Raw genomic sequence first — 19,766 nt, forward strand, 5'->3', positions numbered from 1 at the left:
AAATAATCAGAATATACACACACATACGATGATAAAATTTCCCCCGCACATGTGTGCTAGTTGTTTCCTGCTCTAGGGCAGTACTCATCTTCATTTCTAAGCCGAAGAGCCAGTACTGTCCGAAGACGTCTCCATGTAAACACTGAAGGCGCATGGAGCGCTGTTACCTTCCCACCAAAGTGGTCCCTATTTTTCTACTTGCATTTTTTACATGCTTTCGAACTGCTAGGTTGGCAGAAGCTGGGACAAGTAACGGGAGCTGACTCCTGCCAACCTTCTGATCGACAAGCTCAGCGTCTTAGCCACTGAGCCACCGCATCCCTACGTATGATGATAGGTTTATGTTAATGTTTTATTAACATAAATATGTTTCTACTTTCTTTATTATGAACTTTATAGTAAAAGATCTGAATCTTTGCTTAGGATTGAACTGATAGAAAGGCAAGCAAATATATGTGACATATGTGACTTTCACATTGTCTTCCTTTTTTGTAGCAGGATTATGTCATTAGGCACTTTAATAACCATATTAGCTATCAGATTTTAGAACTGAAAATAGTGAAAACTGCAGTGAAAATTCTAAAACGTTTAAAATAGCTAAAAAGAATGAAGATTTCAATAAGATCTGAAGAACTTCCCCATCAGTGTTCCATATAGACCCAGGCTGTACTAATTTAACAAGGGACTGAATAAGAAACAATTGCAGGAGAAAATAGATAATCTATTATGGTTCTAGAAAAAACATAAATTTTTAAGACTATTGGAAAATGTCCAAACAAATGGCCTACTTGTAATTTGTTTTGCTTATCTTTCATTCTCACACCCTTGCCTTTAAGAGAAGATGTCAAAAGAACAAGCAGTCCCTGTCCTCTGAGTGCCAAAGGCATGTTTAATCCCTTTTTACTTCTTAGAGGTGTTCAGAGTGTCTCCTTTATCCTACCACCTGGAGGCCAGACACTACTTCTATCTATGCTTCTTAGTTAAACGTATCTATTTATCGAATCAGCATTCAGATGCAATAAATAATTTGGATTCTTTGAACTCATACAAGATCCTGCTCCTTTGAACTCACACAAGAGCCTGCTATCTCTTTTCTTCATAAATTGAAATCTAATGTTTCACTTTGCCTTGTGCTTTGATTTTGCTTTCTATGACCCTTGTGGGATCTGCAGAAATGCAACTATCATAGTTACTTTAAGCCTGGAGACTGTGACTATAAGTAAGCTTATAGAATGACTTACAAGGCTTTACTATATCACATGCTGTGAAAGAAAGGCAGTTGAAAGAGGTGCTTCAAGCTCTTGAAAGGAAGAGTTTTGAAATAAAGGAGGAGGAGTGGAGTTGTATGTGTGAAGGGGGGGGAGAGAACAGCTGGATAATAGCAGAAGATGTACCAAATGAATGAAGGTTAAAGACTTTGTAGTTACAAGAACTTAGAATTTGCCTCTTGCATGGGCTATTGGTGATAAAACTACAGTTTACTCCATTTAGATGGGTATTATGAGGTATTACATTCAGCCCAGTGGTGAAATCCATTTTTTCTTTACTACCGGTTCTGTGGGTGTGGCTTTGTGGGCATGGTGTGGCTTTGTGGGCGTGACTTTGTGGGCATGGCAAGGGAAGGATACTGCAAAATCTCCATTTCCTCCCCACTCCCGAGGGAAGGATATTGCAAAATCTCCATTCCCATCCCACTCTGGGGTCAGCCAGAGGTGGTATTTGCCGGTTCTCCGAACTGCTCAAAATTTCCGCTACTGGTTCTCCAGAACCTGTCAGATTTCACTCCTGATTCATGCATATATTCACTGGTGGTAATTTAACAAATGGTTTGCCCAGGGTCAGGTTGGCCGTCGTGGGAGGCATGGCCCATCCCCATCCTCCAGCTCTGGTGTACATGTGGGATGAGCCTGCTGCAACAGCCAATCTGACCCTAGGTGAACTGGTTGTTAAATTCAACCCCCCCCTCGCTATCAAAGTGGATCCTGGGTGTTGCGTTGCAATGGTGAAATGGGAAATGGAGTGGCTGTCATGAGGGAAGGATGAGGAGCAGGGAGAAGAAAGATGGAAAGCAGCCTCCTCCTTCCCTTCCACTGGCTGTTCCATTGCCTGTTTCTCTATTGTAGCACCATGTCATGGAGCTTGCCTCACCTACTACTGCCCAGATGCCCTCGCTTCCCCCAAGAAAGGTGGTCAAAGAAAGAGGATTCCATCACATGCTGAATGCCATAATTAAACCATAGCTTCCTAAGATGCCATCTGTCACTGGATAAAGCGAGGAGGGTGACTCAAGGCAGCGAGCCTCCCAGCCCCAATAAAGTGAAAGAAGAAATGCAGGAGCAGCGTCCGCCTGAATATCTTTTCTGCCCCCGAACACTGCGCTTCTCCTAAAGGCCTCTGGTTTGACACACCCGCTTTGCCTCTTTCTGCAGCACCCCTCCCATGCCCACGTTCAGGTCGTCAGCACCTTTCCTCAGTGGCATCTCAAATCCATGTAGGATGGCAGAGCAGCTCCCAACCTGCATGGTGGACTGTGATACCGAGTGAGCCCAGACACACACACACACACACACACACACACACACACACACACACACACAGAGGGATGAATGGGTGACTGGGCACGTGGCTGACAGTTGGCTTCCAGCGCCGGAGAGGGTGGGGAAGAAAAGCAGCCGGACTGCCACTACCTTTCATTGTGGCACATGGACCAAGACAGGGCTCCTCTTGCCATCTCTTCTCCCCCCCCCCCCCATCGGGCATGGCAGGACTTCCTGCTCCTCATTTCAGCCGGTTCGCCAAACTCCAGAAAAATTTAGCTACTGGTTCTATTGAACTGATGCGAACCAGCTGAATCCCATTCCCACTGCATATATTGTGTTGGAATGGAAGGACTGACTGTGATTCCCAGGCCTGCGCCATCAACTAGGATCAGGCAACGAGGGGAACATTTGTTCATCCATGAATCCATCATCAAATCATTAAGCCTGTCCTGCGGCAAGGGTAGGGCATGATTTTAGTTTAGAAAGATTTACTTTTGATCCCAAATTCAACTGGATAAGAGGAGATGGTTATCTAAAAATGAAGTTCTCCTCCTTCTACAGTGGAGGAGAAGCAAACGGTTCTTTAGATAAGGAACCTATTAATCATTCAGAGAAACCTGAGAATAAAGTGTGGATTGAGGAGAATGGATCAACATATGTGGTATTTGAAAATAGCTGCATATGGATCTGCTCACTTATTGGAGATATAATTAAAAAAACCTGAATCTGCTCAGCCAAATAACTGTATTGCTTAGAGGCCATATTTTCAGTAAACTGTACCTTCTAACCAAGTTCATGGACACATGATGAATATGGCAGCCCTAAATGGTGCTGATGTTTCTGGGATTTTCTCCAAAGGTCAAAACTTCTTCCAAAACATTGGAGATATTTAGTGAACTGAGTCTCAATTATTCTATCATGTGGGGATGAGTCAGGATCCTTACTAGATTTTCTGTACTCATCTATCCACTGCATTAGACTTACACTATTGAGGGAAGGTTTCATATTATTTTGACTATTCTTTAAATTTTGAGGAGAAATTTTTTCTTAATCTCAGCTTGAACATTCAGTTGTGAAGGTGAACAGACTTTTTGTGTGGTGCTGTTTCCTGCTGATTTCATAATGGCAGTAGGTAAATATAAAGAAAACTTTTGTGATACAGTCAGTGGTGGGATTCAGCTGGTTTGGGCTGGTTTGGGCTGGTTTCGGTGAACCGGTAGTTAAATTGCTGGCTGGCTCCGCCCCGCCCCTTCCAGGAGTCCCCACATGCCCCAGAGAGGCCTCCTAAGCCCAAAATGGGGTATCCTGGGGTATGGCATGCCCCCCCCCGCTGCCTGTTTTTGCTCCCAGGAGGCTTCAGGGAGGCCTCCTAGGTCCAAAATGGGGAGCAGTGGGGGCGCAGTGTGCCCCCCCTCCCGTGGCCCTTTTTCACTCCCAGGAGGCTTCAGGAAGGCCTCCTAGGCTGAAAAATGGGACGCGGGGAGCAGCATGTCCCCCCCCATGGCCCATTTTTACTCCCAGGGGGGTGCAGGAGGCCGAGTGCTGCCTGTCAACCTCCTGGCCACGCCCACCCTGGCCATGCCCACCCAGGCAGTCATTATGGCAGAGAACTGGTTGTTAAATTATTTGAATCCCACCACTGGGTACAGTCTGAAATTCTTATTAATCGAGAGGTATTAACCACTGATGAGCAAATTTAAAAAAAGCTTTCTCTTCCAAAGTTTCACTTCTTTAAAGCCAGATATGGATTTATGGAGGGACTTTTCACAAGGAGAAAAAAAACATGTTCATTATTCATGAATGGAAGATAAAAAGTCTTGATGGTTCTTTCACTAGGGAACAACGCCGTATTTCATGAATTCCAATCACTAACAGGAATTTCAATGGGGTGGAAAATAATGGTTACTTTTCTTCCTCTAATCTTAGGGGCAAGAGTGTGCTATTTTTCCAGGCTAGGGGCCACACACAGCTTTTAAGTGGTATGTTGGGAGCCAGAATGCAACACAAATTTTACTTTGATTTTATTTATATTTGCATGTAATTAAACTTGTATATAATGCAATTATTCTCTGGTCAGGTATATAATTGTAGGGTTGTGGAAAGCATTGAAAGGATGTTTTGCAGCTGACATTAACATGAATGAAATGCTTCTCTAAAGTTTTTTTTTTTTTTTTAAGCAACCACTACCTATGTGTAATTGTGCGTGGGAATGATCTTGGGAGACCAGGCTAAGAGACATTGCCTAGGGAACAGCCGGATAAGACTCACATAAACTACAGCTGCATAGAGCAAGAGGCTTAGGAGTAAAGGTTCACTAAAGGTGACAGTAAGAGAATTATATTTTCAGATTTGCAAGGTTCTGTTAAGGTAGCTTTATAATAAAGTAGAATTAGTTTATTCAGCTGTTTTTCCTGTCTGTTCCACCTATTAAGGCTGACTTCAATATTGCTGTGCCCACTAAGCAGCTGTGGTCTTTGCTCCCTCTTATCTGACCATTGGTTAGGTAGCATATTTTTGCCTGGACTCCCAAGCCATTCCCACATACCATTATACTTTGTGAGGGTTGTACAATTTCTTTAAATTCTGTCCCCAGTTGCTTACATGTAAAAAACACATTCACTGGGAACACCAGTAAAAAGGATATGCATTCACATATAAGCACAGCCCTCTGGGGACAGCTTCCCAACAAATTCATGAGCCCAGCAAAAGACAAGGCTGCTTTAATGATCTCAAGAGAAATTATAATGATCCAGGGCTGGGCATGGAAGCAACACAGCTGGAACAAAGACTCAACTTCCCTTTAGTGCTTCAACTTTTTATTTATTTATTTATTTATTTATTTATTTATTTATTTGTTTGTTTGTTTGTTTGTTTGTTTATATATATTTTATTTTGTCAAGCATGTATTTTATGACAGATACAAGTGTAAACATATTTATAAATACATGAAAAGGATACGAATAAAAGAAAACATTAGGACAGGGACGGTAGGCACGCTGGTGCGCTTATGCACACCCCTTACAGACCTCTTAGGAATGGGGTGAGGTCTACAGTAGACAGTCTAAGGTTAAAGTTTTGGGGATTTGGGGAAGAGTCAGGTAGTGCATTCCAGGTGTTGATAACTCTGTTACTGAAGTCGTATTTTCTGCAGTCTAGTTTGGATCAGTTTACCATGAGTTTGTATCTATTGTGTGCTCTTGTATTGTTTTGGTTGAAGCTGTAGTATTCATTTGCTGGTAGGACATTGTAGCAGATGATTTTATGTACTATGCTTATGTCAGACTGAAGATGGCGAAGTTCTAAGTTGTCTAAGCCCAAAATTTCGAGTCTGGTGGCATAAGGTATTTTGTTGCAAGTAGAGGCGTGGAGGACTCTTCTTGTGAAATATCTCTGGACTCGTTCGATTGTATTAATGTCCGATATGCAGTGTGGGTTCCAGACAGATGAGCTGTATTCAAGAATTGGTCTGGCCAAAAAAAAAAAAAAAAGGACTTTTCCCCAAAAGTCCAGGAGCCAAGCTCTAAACATGTACCTCTAATAGTTCCTGGCTGCTATTAGTCCAGAGGAGCAGCCCAGTTCTGAGAGCAGCCACAGTTCAGGGAATTTGGTTCCAGGGAGTCCTCGTCACCAGAAGAGTTCACTGGAACTGCAGCACAACCCGGGCAAAACTGTGTTACTGCGAACTTGCAGATAGCCAGGCCAGACAAGCAGGGCAAGGAAAAGAGGGCAAGGCAAGCAGGGCAAGGCACAGCAAAGTATCCAGATATCGGTAACCGCACGTGAGACTGGAAAAAGGCAAGGTTTGTTCCCGACAAGCTCCCCTCCCAACGACATCTCTTTAAATCTCATTCCCCAGGTGAGCCTTGTGAAGAGGGGTAGGGCATCCTCCTCCCGAGTCATTGGGTCACCCTGCACTTATCCTGCCTCCTCTCCATTCTTTGTGCTCAGGGATCGGGGCGGGGGAGGTAATTGCTCATCATCCTCTGCTCTGCTGCCTGCCCTCTCCTTTTCCCTCGCTTGGTCATCCTGCACCCTCTCCTTCACTGGCAACCCTTCCCAGGCCCAAGGGACCTGGGACTGCCTCATCCTGCTCCTCCTCCGGTCATTCCTTCATTGGCCCTAGCTCTATCTCATCCTCCTCTTTGGACCCAGGCTTTGACGGGGCCATGACAGAAATGCTTTGTTTACTGCTAAAATTTTGTGCAATTTTTGAAGCAATGTTTGCTTTGAGAATTATTTTGAAGAAATGCTTTAGACTATTCACAAGTCTAAATTCAAGGCCCTTCTGCTTTTCATTAAAGCAATTAGATTTTTCCCCGCAGGGAGGTCTATGCAATCTTGAATTTCTTTCAGACTGGTGCAGAGAGGTGACTCATGTTCACATGAGTTCACAATCTCTCATTTGGAATCATTTTCTTCCTTTAAATACTACAATATGATAATAACTTTTATTGTTTCCTAGATGTCAAAGATTTTTTTGAGGGGGGGGTGTCAGATATAATCATGGAGCTTTAAGCTATGCATTATTACTATAGTAGCAGTATAACTGAGTTTGAAAATGTTAGAGTTTGCCAAGAAATATGGAACAATATTTTGCTTTAAACTTTTGCAGTCTAACCCTTAACTATATAAGAGTCTGAATCTTTATTTCCTATCAAAAATTATCCTCAGGGGGATTTCTAGAGTGAGCAAATGAAGAGAGCAGCATCACAACATTTTAAAACTCTCCAACTTTTTTGTACAAGCATCAAAATATCACACATATATTTACTATTTATTTATTCAGAAAATGGGTGGTTATAGAACTAAAACCACACATATAAAACCAAATAAACCCTCAACCCTCTGGCAACAGCAATTAGGTAAGTCAGGGGTGTCAAACTCAAGGCCCGGGAGCTGGATCTGACCCACAGGGTGTTTAGATCTGGCCCATGGGGCCACCCTGGAAACAGCAAAGGCCTGGCCTGTGATGCCTCTGCCAGCGAAAATGGAGCTTGGGAGGGCCCTTCTGAGCTCCAATTTTGTTGGCAGAGGGTTGCAGGAGGCTGTCGCAGCTGAAAACGGAGCTTGGGAGCCCATTTTCACTGGCAGAGCATTCGGGCCGCCACAGGCACCCACAATACAAGTGATGTCAAGCACTGATTGTCAAGGGTGACAACCAGTGCTGTCAACAAACATATACACATACTGCTGCCATCTATATGCCATCAGTATGCATAAGAGGTGGAAATTGCAACATTTGTTGTTATTGTTGTTAGTTGTGAAATTGTGTCCGACCTATTGCGACCCCATGGACAACGTTCCTCCAGGCCTTCCTATCCTCTGCCATCCTCTGGAGTCCATTTAAGCTCACACTGACTGCTTCAGTGACTCCATCCAGCCACCTTCTTCTCTGTCATCCCCTTCTTCTTTTGCCCTCAATCTTTCCCAGCATTAGGCTCTTCTCCAGTGAGTCCTTCCTTCTCATTAGGTGGCCAAAGTTTCTGAGTTCCATCTTCAGGATCTGGCCTTCTAAAGAGCAGTCAGGGTTGATCTCCTCTAGGACTGACCGGTTGGATCGCCTTGCAGTAATTGCAACATGGTAGCATGAAATTCCATCAGTTTGAAGAAGCTGCCAGATCCTGTTAGTCCCCTTGTTTCTGGTCCTGAATCATCCCATTCAAAACCTTGGAAATCTATTTCAGTCCATGGGAAAAGAGTACAAACCAAATGGTAACAATAATTTCAGCACATCAGCTGTCAAGACAGACTTTGGTTTACTTTTGATCATAGACTATATGGAAGGTAGGGGAGCTGTGAGATGATGACATGGAACAGAAAACACCAATAACATTGATAGCCTCTGTTACCTGCAGCTATAAAAATACAAGTGCAAACTCCTTTTCCAAACTGTTTCAAGGTGATTAGAAACCACCCTGGAAATGACGCAGAAAAACAGATATCTCTTTTGCAGGAGAAGGAATCTTTGGGGAAAATTGAAGGACACATTTTGTTGCCAAATTATAGAAGAGTAATTGCACCAATATGCTGATTTGTGGGGTGGTTGAAGGGAATTAAATCCTGAAGCTTGTGGCTAAGACGCTGAGCTTGTCGATTGAAAGGTTGGCAGTTCAGCTGTTCGAATCCCTAGCGCTGCGTAACAGGGTGAGCTTCCATTACTTGTCCCAGCCTCTGCCAACCTAGCAGTTCGAAAGCATGTAAAAAATGCAAGTAGAAAAATAGGGACCACCTTTGGTGGGAAGGTAACAGCGTTCCTTGCACCTTTGGCATTTAGTCATGCTGGCCACATGACCACGGAGACGTCTTCGGACAGCTCTGGCTCTTTGGCTTTGAAACGGAGATGAGCACCGCCCCCTAGAGTTGGGAACGACTGGCACATATGTGCAAGTGGAACCTTTACCTTTACCTATTCAAATCTTTTGAATCAAAAGAGCTCTGAATCTTGCTATGAATTTTATTCCTCTATTGCTCCTCTTGTCCCAATGTGCAGAGATATCCTGATAATTGTGCTGATAAAGAAGACCAGAAAGATAGACTGTAATGGACTTCTTTATATTATATGCCCTTATATTATGTAAATCTGATACAGTGTTTAACTTATGGCCTGCCCACCTAATTGCTAACTGTATGGAAATCTACTGTAGCTTGGTAATTGCCACCATTAATTTGTTCTTGGCATGAAGCAATAACGCTTCTAGCTTGGCTTTATTTTCCAAACTTTGCCGAAAGAGCAATTTAGCAATTAATGAGAGGTTACAGAAGAAGTTTCAAAATAAAATTATAGGCATTGCTTGTTGATGTTAAAAATACACTTTCGGGGATAATTTTTAATTCTGTATCATTTTCCCTTTCTGTATTTTTAAATGCCAGTAAGAATGTACCTTCAGTCTACATTGTCGTTAAAATATATTATTGAGTTTGTTTTTCCTACTATGCTGCCATAAAATATGCATGTTATTTATTTATTTATTTATTTATTTATTTATTTATTTATTTATTTATTTATTTATTATTTTATATTTCTTAACTGCCCATCTCCCTCAGAGAAGGGCTCTGGGAGGAGTGCAATATATTCAATAAAACTTAACATTAAAATCAGAATTAATTTCAGATTAGAAAGGTTTAAAATTATAAAAAGTAACATTTTAAAATTTCAAAAGGGGAAAAGTTCCAAGATGGGGGTTTAGTGGTTGTGTGGGCCTCTGCCCCCCCACCCTTTGTTAATCTTTGTTTTAAAAAGTAATTGTTTTTTTACTTTAGTAATTGTGATTACTTTTGTTGTTGTTACAATCCACATACATAAAAATATAATTTGAGTATTGAGTATCAAGGTTTCTGAATTCGGCATTCTTTCCCCACTTCCATCTGGTGTATATAATTTAGATAACAAGTTCAGGAATACTAGGGGGAAAAACCCTAATGAAGCTAAATAAATATACATATCATCATATTAAACACGCCCTTCTGATCATAGCTGACTGTGAAATTCTACATTCTTTCCCTTGTCCTGTTGATTTTAATGATGATCTCAAGATGTTGATTTACCTTCTTGGAGCTAGATCCTATGGTTCTTTTGTTGTTGTTTATTTTGGCTCACACAATTCAGTCATGAAAAAGAGGACAAATATTTTTATAGTGTGATCCCAGGTTCTATTTTTGATCACATTAGAATGTTATATAAATGGTGGAAACTGGGTTTTATATTTACCATTCTCTGATTCTGAATTCAGGGTTAAAACCAGAAGAGAAGCTTGAGCGGAAGGGAAGGAAAGGATTCTGATGCTATGGGGGATTCAGAGCACAAATAGTTATTCTAGCATGGAATACATCAAATAGGCCCAAGCATCCTTGGTATTCTGTAAAAGATGGAATTGTTTGCCAATTGAAAAACAGTAAAGGGAAAAGTCTGCATGTGTGTTTTATTAATAGGATGTTGAGGAATGAATAAGGCTATCAGAATTGCTTTTAATTTATGAAAAAAAAAAATGCAAGGTTAGATGGCTGATTGGGGGTCTCCCACCTGGGGACCTATTCTGGCCTGCAATCTTTGGCTGATATGCCTTTGTTCTCCTTTCTCAAAATCTTGTCTACTAAGCCCCACCTTTTCTGTTCCATTCTTGAACATTTCAGTTTCCCATTCCTATGCTGTAGATCAGGGGTTGAGGGTCACCAGGGTGGGCATGGCCAGGGTAGGTGTGGCCAGTTCGACATCACTTGTGTCAGGGGCACCTGTGGTGGCCTGAGTGCTCTACCAGTGGAAATGGGCTTCTGAGCTCTGTTTTCAGCTGCTATGGCTTCCTGCAACCCTCTGCCAGCAAAAAGGGAGCTCAGAAGGGCCACACGTGGTCCTTGGGGCAGTCCTTCACTGTTTCCAGGTCAGCACTGTTTCCAGGTCTAAGCATCCCGCAGGCCGGATTTGGCTCGCAGGCCTTGAGTTTGACACCCCTGCTGTAGACCTTTATATAGCAGAAACTGTTTGTCTATAAGTAGCAAAAAACCCAGGAGAAGTTTGGCAGCCTCTTTCCCAGCTAACAAAACTGTGAACTATGAATTACGGTTGTTGAAATGAACCCCTGTTTTTTCTTGCAACTGCTATGTTAGCGTTTGAGCATGTACTGCAACATTAATTAGATGTAGGAATGATATTCTGCTCTAAAGATATAAGCACAATGCGTGGGGTAACCTGAAAAGATGGGTGGGGGGACATATTGTATCTCCGGGTGGCAGAACCTTAACGTAGAGCAGCAAGAAAGATGCATTCTTCAGTGTATACCCAGGCTGGGATTTCTCCACGGAAATACAGTGCCACAGATTTCATGTTGCACTGATGCTATTTCTATAAGAGCTTAAATTAGCTTACACAATATTTGGGTTAAACCAGGGCAATGAAATACAGAACAGATGATACTGACAAGGGAAACAATCTAATTGAGAAAAGCTCCAGATGATGTGGGTAAGGATTACTCCCTCGCCTTTGATATATAGAATTTGCCCTCCATCTGTGCCTATAATTTACTTAGCCATGAGCTGATGAAGAAGCAACTTTGGCCAAGACTATCTCTTAACATCCTTTTGACATCTTCTTCTGGCCAGGAGATTAGAGTTTCATCTTCAGATTATTGGCCTAGATGGGTTTATATTCTAATACCTTCAACTAGCCAGGCAACACTTTGGATTGAAGATAAAAAAAAACATAGTCACAGTGCTTAAAAATACTATATGGCTTTGATTTCCAGCATGGTCCTTTTTTACTTTCTCAAGAAATCTTTTTAACTAAAAATGCTTGGAATTGACTGTGGAACATATTTTGGCATATAAAAATGGTATCCTGCCCCTGATCTATGTCCAACTGAGTTATTTGGTTTGAGTCTAGGAATCTCTAGGAATGTCAGAAATGTTGAAAAGAAGTCCATGAGTAGGCCAGTAGCAGAATTCTGTCTACTTGCCATGTTTCCCTCTCTCTTTTTTCAAAACAGTGTATTTCTTTAGTTGCTTCTCCTTCTTAATGATATGGGTGATTTGAGCCTGGAATTGTCTAACTAGGACTATACAGTTGAGTTGGGTTCAGAATCAGTTTTCTGTTAAGTCCTCGCACTTATGACGCGCAGCTCTGATTGGCCAAGGCGCACCAGCTTGCTGGCGGGAGAATCCTGATCCCCTATTGGTTACATAGTTTGACAGCTATAGTATAAATAGCTGTCAAACTCCCCAGTTGCCGTTCTGTTTTACTTGAGCTGTTTGAGTTACTGTTAGCTAATAAAGAGTTCCGTTGAACCCAGCCTAGTCTCACCTCTGTTAATGGACCCCGGGTCGCCCTACAGAGCACTGGCGACGAGGATGGGATCCCGGGCGTGAGGAGACAGGCGGATCAACCCACTGAAGTCACTCGCACTAAGCCACAGCGCAGGCTGAGTCACTGAAGCAACGAGACATCATTTCACAAACTTTTACCTCAGTAAAACAGAGCCCCGTCTGCAATCCTACACACATAATAAAATTCCTTTTTGAGATCTAATACTTGAAGAAGTCATATAACATATAGCTCTCCTCCATCCCTTTTGCCCACTCAAACTAAATTACATATGAAGACTAACATGGAACTCTCAGCAATCATTTTTTAAAAATGGAAAGGGAATGGTGTATTCAATAGGAAAACTCAATGAGTTTTTTACATGAACCATGAAACTGAAAATGTGTCATCTTAAATTTGAGGAAGGAGATTATTCTTGCCTAAGGATCTCATAACTATGTTTTCTAAGAAGTTCCAAATTATACAAAGCTTTCTTGAGAGGAATAAATAGGCTGTGGTGGAGCCAGCCATCTCTGCTCAACATCTACAGAGCTTAACTGAGACCGGCCATTGTTTAGTTATTGAAACATTTATAAGCCACTTCTCATTTGTATAATCAGAAAACCATTCACTGCATTACCAAAATGCCATGTAAAAAAAGTAATAATACAAGGAAGTTTGTTGGGTAGCAAAATAGGTAAGAGAGAGAATAAACCTTGAAATACTAAGCACAGGAGTGACTTGTTGGAAAAGAAATGTGAAAGGCAGTGTTAAGATATGCCTGCAAATGAACAAAGCACAGTTATTAAGGAATAAAAATTCTTGAACTCAGTCAGACCTTTGAACAGGGGTTCAGGAGAACCTCTAGCTAAGATTCTGTGCAGTTCGCAGAACCCCCAAATCCCACTCCTGACTGGTCCCGCCTACCCCACCCCGACCCTCTCTGGAGTCCCCACACGGCCTGTTTTGGATGCAGGTAAGTGCAGAGCATGCACGGAGGCTTGGGAGGGTGAAAAACAGGCCTACTGGAAGTTTGGGAAGGCCGGAAACAGGCCTGTTTCTGACCTCCGGAGGTCCTCCAGAGGGCCGGGGGAGGCCATGGTGCAGGAGGCCAACTAGGCCATGCCCACCATGGCCATGCCCACCCAGCAACCGGGCAGAGAACCCCTTGCTAAAATTTTTGAAGCTCACCCCTGCCTTTGAGAGATGCATTGAATGCAAGAAAAAAAAAATTAAAATGCCATTTGTATCCTGTGAAACATTTACATTTCTGATCATAGCAGAGTGAATTTGTGTGTATGCGTGCATGCACACGTACGCGACTATGTTGATCTACTTCACCAACACAGAATTACAACAGTTTGAAAACTTGGCCGTAGAAAATTAATTACATCTTTTATGTGGGATGCTCAAAAGATGTCATTCAAACTGTGTAAATCTGTCTGGCTAGTCCTGTTCTAGTATAAGCAACTGTCTGCACATTACTGTTAATTTTAGGGCTTTTTGATGGAAAGTGGTAATGCATTTGAAATTTACTGAAATAATGTTTTTTGTCTGCTTTGGAGCTGTGACAATTATTTTAAAAACTTTGGCAGGTTATGTTATTCTAGAAGAGAATTGGGATAGGCAGCAATCTCTTGTATAAGACTCACATTTTTGGGAGGGACAACTTTCATCTAGTATCAAGCAGGCATACTTTGGTTTCCTCCCACACTTATAGGCTATGAATCTACGGTTCATTTATCTCATTCATAAAGAAGCATGCAAAGAAGCATCCACATTTTTTGGAGTATAAGACGCACCTTAGTTTTTGGGGAGGAAAATAGGGGAGGGGCGAATTCTGCCTACCTGGTATTCATCTTCAGCGCATATTAGTTTGCTCGCTGGTTTTGAGGTTGGGGCTGATTGGGGCTGTGCTTCTAAAGCACAGCTGATTGTCAGAGGGAGCAGCAATTAGAAAAGCAGGCAAAGCACGGAAGATTGCTTTGCTCGCGTTGGGGCTGAAAAACAGCTTCAAAAGCACAGCTGATCCTTGGAGGGAGCTCCAGTGACTAAAGCAGGCAAAGCGCAGAAGGCACTGTTCCGGGTAGCCATTTTGTGCACCACACGGGGTTACATTCGGAGTATAAGACACACCCAAATTTTCAGCCTCTTTTAGGAGGGAAAAAAGTGTGTCTTATACTCCGAAAAATACGGTACCCCAAACCGATCCAAACATGAACCTCAGCCATAACCACTTCCTGAGTTCATCTGACTCTAATGAGGAACCTGCTGCAGAGGTGTTGTAAAGGAGGACTTTGGTGCGGGGGGGGGGAGGGATCAAACTTGCTGTTGTAATCTTATGTCAGGGCGACAGCCCCGATGACAATAAATGTTCAAAGTTTCTCTTTGAAAGGATAAGCATCCTGCCTGCATGGACAAATCTCTTTATTTTGGGTCTTTTTTTTTCCTCCAAGGTTTTTAAATCTCATTTCCAATACTTTTTTTTTTAAGAGAAACTGAGTTTTGATAAGCAATTAAAGTATATATACATTAAATGAGAAGCTATTAAAATTCATGCACGCATATATACCCAACCTGCAATTGTCTTCAAGTTAAGGAACGGTATGCCAAGTGCAGGAAATAGGCAAGAAGTAGGAAGCAAAAAAAATTAAAGGCAGGGCATAATGGGGAAGAAAAGGAAAGGTTGGATCTACAGGGAGTCCTTGCCTAACAACTACAATTGGGACAGACAACTCTATCGCTAGGCAATGTGGTTATTAAGCAGGACGTCATGTGGCTGTGACAGGCTTACAGCTCCTGCTGGCTTCTCCTTTGGCTTGTCCATCTGCTTCTCAGAGATGTCCAAATGGTGGGTGCATGACAGCAGGATGCTTCATGTGTCATAAACACCAATTGGTTGCAAATCAAATCTTGATCACATGACCATGGGGACACTGTGATGGTCATAAGCACAAGTAAGCTGCTTGTAAGGTTGACTTTTCCAGCACCATCTTGGAGTGGTTCATAAACAGGACAGTCACTAAGGGAGGATTACCTATAGCGTACTCTACACTATATGTTCTCTACACCTTTCCATGTTTTTCACTCCTTAAATCAATCTTTATTTTCATCACCCTTGATGAACCCTTGATTAACATATTGTTATAGATATGCATGGTCTTAGTATCAACTGTGTTTAGTTATATGTGCCTTCTCCTGTTTTATCCCCTGCCTTCAATCTCTATTGTTTTTTATTTTAGCCGTGAGCTTCAATCATAATACTCCATCTGTCATCTTCCTCATTTTAACACTCTTCCCATGTAATAAAAGTTTCTGGACATTTATACATTGCCAGTATTTTTTTAAAAAAAAATTTTTTAAAGTGGAAATGAATGGATAGTAACTATTACCAGGTATGAAGTTCTACATAGAGTATAACCCTACCTCTTCGGAGGGGATGGGAGATCTTTTAGCTTCTAGTATGACAAATTAGTACCTATTGCTGTCTAATCTGGAGGTGGAAGCAAAGAAAGAATGAAGGTATACCATTGATACTGTTGGCTTTCAATATTATGAATTATCATTTATTGTATTATATTCAAAGCTTCTCCCAAAACTTTTAGGTTGACATATGTTTGAGTTCAAAATAGCCTTCCAAAGGTAGAGTTAACTGATGGATCTTGGCCAATAATTTTCTTGATTAGAAATCCGTAAATATGGATTCGAACTAAATTTTTCAAACTTAGTCAAGACTTCAAATTGCTACACTCCATTATCTATGATATTGAAAGAGGAAGAATCTTTAGATTAGACAAAACATCTTCCGTTTTCCTTCCTTCATTTATTGAAAGATATTCCAAAATGCTTCTCAGATTCTTTAAAAAAAATGAAAATATATGGAAGTTGCTTCAATAAACTGAAATAGAAAGAAAGCGAAATGCATCTTGCAGAAAGTGTGCAGCTGTTATAGCAATTAGGGCAATTTTTATAGATGCATGTTTTAAGAATTCTTTATGATATTTCTGAATAGTCCTTCTCAGCCATTCTGGTCTTTTGTGCACTGTGTAATTAAGACATACACTACACATAGGAAAATATTTAACAACATTTGTAGAAAAAACATACTGCTTAGTTTCAGAACAGTTCCAAGAACTGCTCACTTGTGGTTTTCAATATCACACAAACCACACATGAGAATTTGGCAATTCAAGCGACAGACAGGCAAAGGAGCCATTATAATTATAGAAAGAACCTCATAATGCCTGCTTTTCAGTAGCTCCTTTCTCGGTTTCTCATCATTTTCTCAAAGGTTAACATTTACAGTGAAAATATCCACACTCAGTTCTCATGTTTATAGAGTTCCTTGAAATTATTTTCAGATTTAAGTGTATTATTTTCCATGATTGGGGAATGCTCTTAGCGTGCTTACTTTGTTTGCTTGCTGTCCAATATGTAAATTCTACTTACCAGACTGGATCCCATTCTTTCTTTTATGCAGACCATTATATCATCATCAAAAACTTTCCCAAATCTTTATGGGGATTGGAATCATGGGGCTACCATGTTTCAAATGATCATCAATTTGGGGAAGAACATCAGTAAGTTGTAGGATTGGTGAACTAATGACACTTTAGCCACTACAAAATAGTGTTTAGGATTGATATGTGCAGTACTTTTAAAAACATTTTCGACTCTTTATTGTCTGTTGCACATAAATTATGAACCATTGACTAGAATGTTGCAAAAAAGTGCAGAAAATATAAAAAGACAACTAAATGGGACTCCTTTCACCATGCTACTTACTAGAAACTTGTTTAAAATCTTAAACAATCATAACAAATTTAATTCAGTTTCTAAAGGCTTAAATTCATTCTCATTTCTCATACTGTGATCAGTGTTTGGGTCTAAAAACCTCTTTCTCCTTCAGGCCAGCACATGTATAACCATTCACACTTATTAGGCTTTACTTTAAAGTTTAGTCTTTTTTCTTAGAACTTAAAATGTTGCAAGAGAGGAAAGGAGCGATGGCAATCTGTCTGGCTAATCAGCATTTTCATCAGTGAAGCTACCTTGATATCTATGTCAGATAGGTTAATTAATCAGTGCTCTGTTTGTTTCAGAAAGTGTAAGAGTTAAGAATGCTCAAATATTATGCATTTGTTCACTAGGGTATAAGGCAATTTATTTTTAATTTCATTTACTCATTTGTGGGTGACTGAATGTTGAAACAACTTTTTCAGAGAACTGCAGGAATGAAATTTGAGGATAAATGATGTCCATCATTTCTGATACTCCTTGTTGTAGCTGCATCCCATAAGTAAAGCTCAACCCCCAGCAGCATTCCACAAAAGTAGATTTTGAAAGAGTTCCCACCTGATACCTGATTCATTCCCTTTACCTTTTCCACTGAACCTCCTGTGTGAATCTCCTGTGTGAAGATGTAGCATTGTCCATAGAAGTACTATACACATATGTGAGTGAAAGAAAATTAGAACAGCTTTTAGTCCAGAAAATATCTCTAGTCACTAATACTTAAAAACACATGAAGTAGATGTTGATAATCCTCCTATTGGGTTTAAAGCTTGTATTTCTCAACTTTCATCTTATCTCTTGTGAACATATTCACTCAGATTCTACCTTCACAGATTGTACTAATGGCACAAGAAATTCCAGTCTGTTGAGTTCTTGATGCTTTATAAGCTCTGTTGTTTCCTTGTAGTTCTTTCATTATTAAACTTGATAATATCATCAGTGTGAGGGAGAAAGTTTATTATAGGCTGTTGATATATTGTGGCTTGCCCTGCCAGTTTTGGTGGAGATGTAACTTTCTCCTTGATGGTTCCTAAACCAGGTAATGTTTCTTTTATAACTGTTATCAGGTGCTGTTCGTTGATCATCTGGGTGTTGGTTGTTGAAGAGGTGTGTTCCCAGCCATTTGTTTCTTTCTCAGGTTTTATATTGTTTCTTTTAAAAGATGTATAAATATGATTTATTTATAAGTAGAATAGGATAGGATAGGATAGGATAGGATAGGATAGGATAGGATAGGATAGAACAACAGAGTTGGAAGGGACCTTGGAGGTCTTCTAGTCCAACCCCCTGCCCAGGCAGAAAACCCTACACGGCTTCAGACAAATGGTTATCCAACATCTTCTTAAAAACTTCCAGTGTTGGAGCATTCACAACTTCTGGAGGCAAGTTGTTCCACTGATTAATTGTTCTAACTGCCAGGAAAATTTTCCTTAGTTCTAAGTTGCTTCTCTCCTTGATTAGTTTCCACCCATTGCTTCTTGTCCTACCCTCAGGTGCTTTGGAGAATAGTTTGACTCCCTTTTCTTTGTGGCAATCCCTGAGATATTGGAACACTGGTATCATGTCTCCCCTAGTCCTTCTTTTCATTAAAGTAGACATACCCAGTTCCTGCAACCGTTCTTCATATGTTTTAGCCTCCAGTCCCCTAATCATCTTTGTTGCTCTTCTCTGCACTCTTTCTACAGTCTCCACATCTTTTTTACATCGTGGTGATCAAAACTGAATGCTATACCAAGGCATTATAAAGTGGTATTAACACTTCACGTGATCTTGATTCTATCCCTCTGTTTATGCAGCCCAGAACCGTGTTGGCTTTTTTGACAGCTGCTGCACACTGCTGGCTGATATCTAAATGGTTGTCCACTAGGACTCCAAGATCCTAGTCAAGTGTTTATTGATGTTTATCTATGTTAATAACAGTTTCTCTATTGAAACTATCTCTATTGAAACTATTAACTCTATTGAATCTGTCTATGTGTTGTGAGATTAAGGAGTTTTTATCATGTCTTCTGATTATCACTTGCTGTTCATGGATGTGGTTTACTAGTCTTCTACTTCTCTGTGTTAAGGATATTCTTGTCTCACAACCGATGTTGTGGGTTATTGAGCAGAGTATCCTTTGAGTTTACGCACAAAAGCAACTGAGAATGATTTTGAACAATAACAGTTAACATACAAACTGGGTTTTGATAGTATTTTATTTTTAGGGAAAAAGCAAAATCATAGTCCAAAAACAATCCAAGTCATACACATATAAAGTGAGATAAAAATCAGTCCAGGGATATTTTCAAATATAAAATCTTCTTACCAGTTGTAGAAAAATACAATAAAACAGATCTTCTTTAGTTTCAATGAGGAACAAAGTTCAATATAAAAACAGTCAATAAGTATTAGAAAAGCAATAAATAGCCATGATCAAGCAATGATCATGCAGAGAGATCAAATATAGAGTTACAGCGTATCAGCAGGTAAATTGGTGTAGTGTCCACACAAACCATAATTCAGCTTTCCTTAAGTACATTGGCTACAGAGCTCAGCCAATCAGGATGCATGATGATGCAACACAGTTTTTAAAGGTACATAATACTTTTAGCTACAAACACACAATGTTGGTTTATATATTGCCTGACCAACCAGTTGGA

This window comes from Pantherophis guttatus, chromosome 7, assembly GCF_059756535.1.
Source record: "Pantherophis guttatus breed Tessera chromosome 7, ASM5975653v1, whole genome shotgun sequence".
Taxonomy (NCBI): Eukaryota; Metazoa; Chordata; class Lepidosauria; order Squamata; family Colubridae; genus Pantherophis; species Pantherophis guttatus.